The sequence below is a fragment of the Bubalus bubalis genome, chromosome 17 (assembly GCF_019923935.1).
Source record: "Bubalus bubalis isolate 160015118507 breed Murrah chromosome 17, NDDB_SH_1, whole genome shotgun sequence".
Lineage (NCBI taxonomy): Eukaryota > Metazoa > Chordata > Mammalia > Artiodactyla > Bovidae > Bubalus > Bubalus bubalis.
The window spans coordinates 19,452,814-19,458,813 of NC_059173.1; positions in this window are offsets into that span (position 1 = coordinate 19,452,814).

A 6,000-nucleotide genomic window follows, 5' to 3' on the forward strand; every position below is an offset into this window, starting at 1 on the left:
CTGCCGGCCCCTCTCCAGAGCCGCTGTCTTGTTTCACTGAACAACTGTACAGATCCGTATCTCTTGACTAAAATGCAGTGGGTTGATACGCAGGCTCTTGTCTGATCAAACCCCCACGCCTTCCCCGAGGAAAAACACCTTCATGACACAAAGCAAGATCTGGGGCCTTGAGAATCAGGGGCCCCTGACAAATCGGTGAGTGGTTCATGGATTCCTTGGGGTGAGAAGGAACTTGGTTTCCACTTTGATTATCAGTGGGTTCTTCTAGCTTTTTGAGTCTGGCCACATGTTAGGTCTGGAATCTCAAAAGATAACTTGGGGCATAATTAGGAGAAGAAGGGAGGGTTTGGATGTGGGGAAAGGGGGAACAGAGTGTCTCGAGGGAAGAGGCCAGGGCGCTGGAGCCTGCTTGCCTCAGTGTCAGGCACTGGGCCGCCTCTGGACAGTTCTCGAGTCAGTGGCGTGGTTTTCCTCATTTCATGGAGGAAGACATCAGTTGTTTCTGAGATGGTGAGGCCACATGGGTCAGAGCCAGAAGGCTGGAGTTTTCATTTTTCATCCTCTAAAAGTGTCTGTATTTTATCCTCCATCCACCGAATCCAGAGGCTTACCTGTGCCATCCCCTCTTCCACACCGAGTTCTGTCTCTCGTGCCCTCTGGAAGTCTCCCAAACACACCATCTACTTCTCTCCATCCCCACTGTCATCACCACCCAAGTCCCAAGTTGCCACCGCCCCTCAAGTTCACACGATGATGTCCTCTATCCCTTCTCTGTCTTGTAGCCTCGGCCTTACAGTCCATGGGAGCTTGAAGTGGTCCAGGTCCAGTCACGGCACTGACTCCTTCAAGGGCTTCCAGGGAAAGGTCCATCCGCCCCTCTGCATTGAGCCCGTCCTTCCTCTGCTTGCCTTTCCAATCACATTTTTGCTCTTTTCTGTGCCTTGAGCGGGCCTGCTTGGCTTGGTTTGGTTTGGTTTCTCTCTTCAGGTTTTCCCAAAGCCTCCTCCCTCTGCCCAAGACTTTGCCCATCTCCACCCCTCTTCTTGAATAGCTCCTGTTGTTTCTTCCAGTTTACTTATTTATTTTATTTTGGCTGTGCTGAGTCTTCATCGTGGCATACAACCTTCTCCAGTTGTAGCGTGCAGGCTTGGTTGAGACACGTGGGATCTTAGTTCCCCGACCAGGACTCGAACTCAGGCTTCCTGCATTGGGAGCTCAGAGCCTTAACCCCTGGACCACCAGGGAAGTCCCTCTTTCTTCCCAATATAATCCTTAAATGTCAGTTCTTCAGAAACCAGCCCTAATGTTCCTGCCCCACCCCCCAACACACAGGTGCACATGCGCTTTCACACGTGTGAACACACGTGAGCTTTCACACATGTGTACACACACACATGCACACACCAAGTCAGACCCCAGACAACTGTATCTCCTCAGGATGCTGGTCATTACCGTGCATGTTCCCCACCAGGTTTTGAGACCCCTCAGGACAAGGGGCCCACAGCCGCCACTGTGCCCAGCTCAGAACCAGCACAGCAGGTACCCAGGGAACCCGCCCAGTGACCCTCAGGCCCTTGCCCTTCCACCAACCCAGCTACCCCTTCCCCAACTCTGTGCCAGAGGCGGAGGGTGTGGGGAGCCCGAAGAGCTAGGGGCGGGGAGCGGGGGGTGCAACCAGCAGATGCAGACGTGTAGGTGTCCTGCAGGGTTTAGAGGTTGGCTACTACGAGCCTATACTTAATATGAAGCATCAACTTTAGTCATTTGGATTGTAAATGTGGTAAGAATAGTTTCCAAATGGCATTTGCGAGCACTTCATCTTGGATTTGGACCCAATTCTATAGAACGCAGTTGACCTTCTCAGTCGCTCTGATCTGTATGTCAGATTCTGAAGTTAGCCTTGCTAGGCTGGTGTGGTTACACTCAATGTGTGCTTTTGCCTTTTTATTCCAGAAACTCTCCAGCAAACACAGAAGACAGTACAGTACAGAGAGGACAGTACAATGAACCCCCATGTACCCAACCATCCACTTTAAAAGATGACCGACTCAGGGCTGGTTTTCTTTGGTATCTACCTCACCCCGCCCCCGTTATTTTGAAGCACATCCCAGACGCCATATGGGTTTCATCTGTTAATAGTAAATGTGCTTTTGAGGACCATTTCCTAGAACTGCATCTATGCCTGCAGTGTCCGTCGTTTGAAAACCCCCAAAGGCTTTGTGTTAGACTACAGTCAGTTAATGAGAACCCTGGGGAATGGGGAGAACTGATTGATCTGATTTTCTGTTTCACTGAATCATTAGCTAGAAAACCCTTATTGTTTAGGGAGTTGGCGGAGGAGGGGTGGTAGGGGGAAAGCTTTGTCTACTTTCCTGCCTTAATGGGTTTGTATAGCAAACAGTCTAATCTCTTGATCTAGCCTATCTGATTGTCCCGCTGGTGTGACTAAGCAGGGCAGGTTGATACCATACAGGTCGGTGGAGGGGATGGGGCCATTTCCACCTGCCCCCTCACCTGTCATCTCACAGCCTGGATGCCAACCCGTTGGTGTCTCCTGAGTCCCCAGCCTAATTGAGCACCCCCCACACACACCCTGAGATAGACAAAGCATCGATTTTGCACCTCCTCCCACCCCCAAAATTGCCAGAGGCTCACCCAAGTTGCTCTCTTTCCTCCAGACTTTGATCAAGACACATGTGCTGAAGGCTGAATTTGGACTCAGCTCAGAGGTCACACAGTGAGTTTACTGGAGACACAACAAAACCCATCTTGCTGTGTAGGGATGGGGAGGAGCACGGGGTGCCCTAGAGGAGCAGCAGGGACCACCCCTGGGGTTGAAGGAGGGGGTCGGGGAATGGCCCCTGTCCCCCGAACCAGGACCCAGCAGGACAAGAGTCAGCCAAGCAGAGGGGACAAGACCCACAGGGAAGAGCATGTTTCATGGGAAGAGACACTGATCAGATGTAACACCTCCCTTTGGGTCAACCCTGCCCTCCTTCTCCACTGGGGCTCTTGCTCGGCTCTTGCCTCTTCTGTCTCGAGCAGTTTTCTCTTCGTGCAGCTGACTCCTTCCTCTCTCCCCATGAGCATCTCAAGTCTCTCCCCTTATAACCAGCCTGCCTGTTATATCTCACCCTCCCCAGCCTAGAATGCGTGTACCCCCAGATACTCAGCATCTCCTCACATGACGCCACCACCTGCCTAGTCGCTCACACTGGAAATTCACACGGCCCCCTCGTTCTGTCCTTTCCCCTCACTTCCCATCTCCCATCTACCAGGGAGTCCTGTCAGTGGGTTCCCCCAAATGATCAAGAATCCAACGACCTCTCCCCACCCTCAGCCCCCACCCCAACAGTGTGACATTCCCGGGTTCCTCCTCTTGCTGCTCCTGCCTCAGTTCCCCACACGGCTGGCAGGATCCTTTTAAAGACACCTACCAACACTGGTCTTCCCGTCGTCAACCATCCAGTGGCTTCCCGCAGCATTTAGAGAAAAAGCCAGACTCTTCACCCTCTGGCTCCCCACTACCTTGGGCAAGTGACAACCCCTCTAGGCCCCCAAATCTTTCAACTATAAAATGTGGACACTAATTACACCAGCCCCACCGGATTGTTGTAAGGGTTCAACATGCCAGTTTATAGGCAGCTCTTTTCGCTCTTCTTTCCTTCCTTCTTTCCCACCTTCTCCCCCAGCGCCTCTTCCCACGATCCCTGTTTTTATTAACGCATCGCTGAGACCATCCTCCTTTTTAATATCCTGCAGTCCTTCTGGTCCTTCTTTCCGCACATCATCCTGCCTGTCTCCTTTGCATCCGTCACATCCTTGTGCTGTGAATTCTTTCTCCACAAAGTCGCTGACTGTGGTCCCAGGCCACACTGCAGGCACAGCTGGTATGGGTCAGAGTTGAGCTACTTCCCAGCCAACCTCTCCAGCCCTGACCTGAAAATAGCAGGGAGATTTCCACCACCATCCCTTTTTCCAAAATCTTGAGGCCCCCTCCCAACCCTCGAGAACTTATTCTTCAGGAACAAAACCCCGCCCTTAGCCTGGCCTTCCGCTCGGCGTTGACACTGTCTCCCACAACAGGTTCCAGGCACGCTGCACCCGCTGTGGTTATGCAGCTTCTTCGTTGTGTGTCATCCTCCCCACCCCCACCCCGGAAGGTCCAGTGCTTCCGCCTGTCTGTAGCCTGCCCTGGCCTGGGCCACCCCACTTTGGACCCTGAACTACCACCGGGGCTCCATTTCTGTCGCTGGCATCACATGCCCCCTTCCACCTGGTACTGTGAATGTCAAGACCGCATTCACAACATCACCTCTTCCTAAGGACAGGAGCCACATCTCATTTTATCACTCATCTCCCTGAGCACAGAGATTTAGTGTCCTGAGCTTATGATCTAAGTTACATCTACCACGACCTGCCAGGGACGATGCAACAACCCCACAAAACAGGTCCTCCGATTATCCCTGCTGTAGAGATAAGGAAGTTGAGGCTTAGAGAGTCGCAGAACTTGCCCACAGCATCACTGATTGATGCCTGAGAAGCGGGGCTGCAGCCCCAAGTGAGTCTGACTCTGGGGCTTCCTGCAAATGATAACAGCCAATAGGTGCCAGGCCCCATGCTAGACATCATTATGTTACCCCTTGTTATCCTCAAAAGACCCCATAAGGTGGGGATTATGACCCTCATCCTACACTGGAGATAGCAAAGTCTTACCTGCCATGATGAGAGCATCCAGGGACTGGCAGTGGAAGGGGAGTTCCTCTACCTGATAAAGGCACCTACGAAAAGCCCCCAGTGAACATGTGGGATGATGACAGCCTGAATGCTTTCCATCCATGAAGAGGAAGACAGAGATGTCCGCTGTCTCCAGGACTGGACAACACTGTCCTGGAGGGTGCAGTCAGGGCAGATCAGCAGGACATAGAAACCCACGGCATTCCTATGAGGAAGGAGGGAGAAAAACACTTGCTTTGTGCAGATGACAAGATGCTTTGTATAGAAAACCCTGAGGGACACACACACATACTGCTAAGAGCTAGTCAATGAGTTCAGCAAGGCCCCAGGACACAAAACTAATACACAAAAATCAGCTGTATTTCTGGACACTAACAGTGAACACTCCAAAGATGAAGGAAACAAGTCCCTGTAGGATAGTGTCAAAGAGAATAAAATACCTAGGAATAAATTTCATCAGAGAAGGGCAAGACTCTGACACTGAAAACTGTGAAGCGTTGTTGAGGTTGAGGAATATTATTCAGCCATAAAAAAGAATGGAGTACTGACAGAGGCTGCAATGTAGATGAACCTCAAAAATATGATACTGTGTGAAGGGAACCAGACACAAGAGGCCACATATTGTGTGAGCCCACATAAACGGATTATCCAGAGTAGGCAAATACTTAGAGACAGAAAGTAGGTTGGTGTTGGCAGGGGGAGAAGAATAGGGGTGTACTTAATGGATATGGGGTATTCTTTTGGGGTAATGACACAGTTTTGGGACTTAATGTACATGGTGGTTACATGACATCGTGACAGTACTAAATGCCACTGAATTTACATCTTAAGATGGTTCATCTCATGTAAATTTCACCTTCCAGTTTTTCTTAATGTTGAAAAAAGTGTAGAGCAGACCTAAATAAATGGAAAGACATCCTGTGTTCATGGATTAGAAGACAATATTGCCAAGATGGTAACACTCCCTAAAGTGACCTATGGATTCAGGGCAATCCCTATCAGAATCACAACTGTGTTTATTGCAGAAATGAACAAGTTGATCCTGAACTTCATATGGAAATATTTGCAAGGGGCCAGAACAGCCAAAATGATCTTGAAAAAGAAGTACAAAGTGGGAGGGCTCACACTTCTCAATTCAAAACTTACTGTAAAGCTGCAGTCGTCAAGACAGCGTGGTACCAGCGTTAAACAGACATGGAGGGACTTCCTGGTGGTCTGGTGGTTAAGACTTTGCCTTCCAGTCCAGAGTAGGTGTGGGTTCAA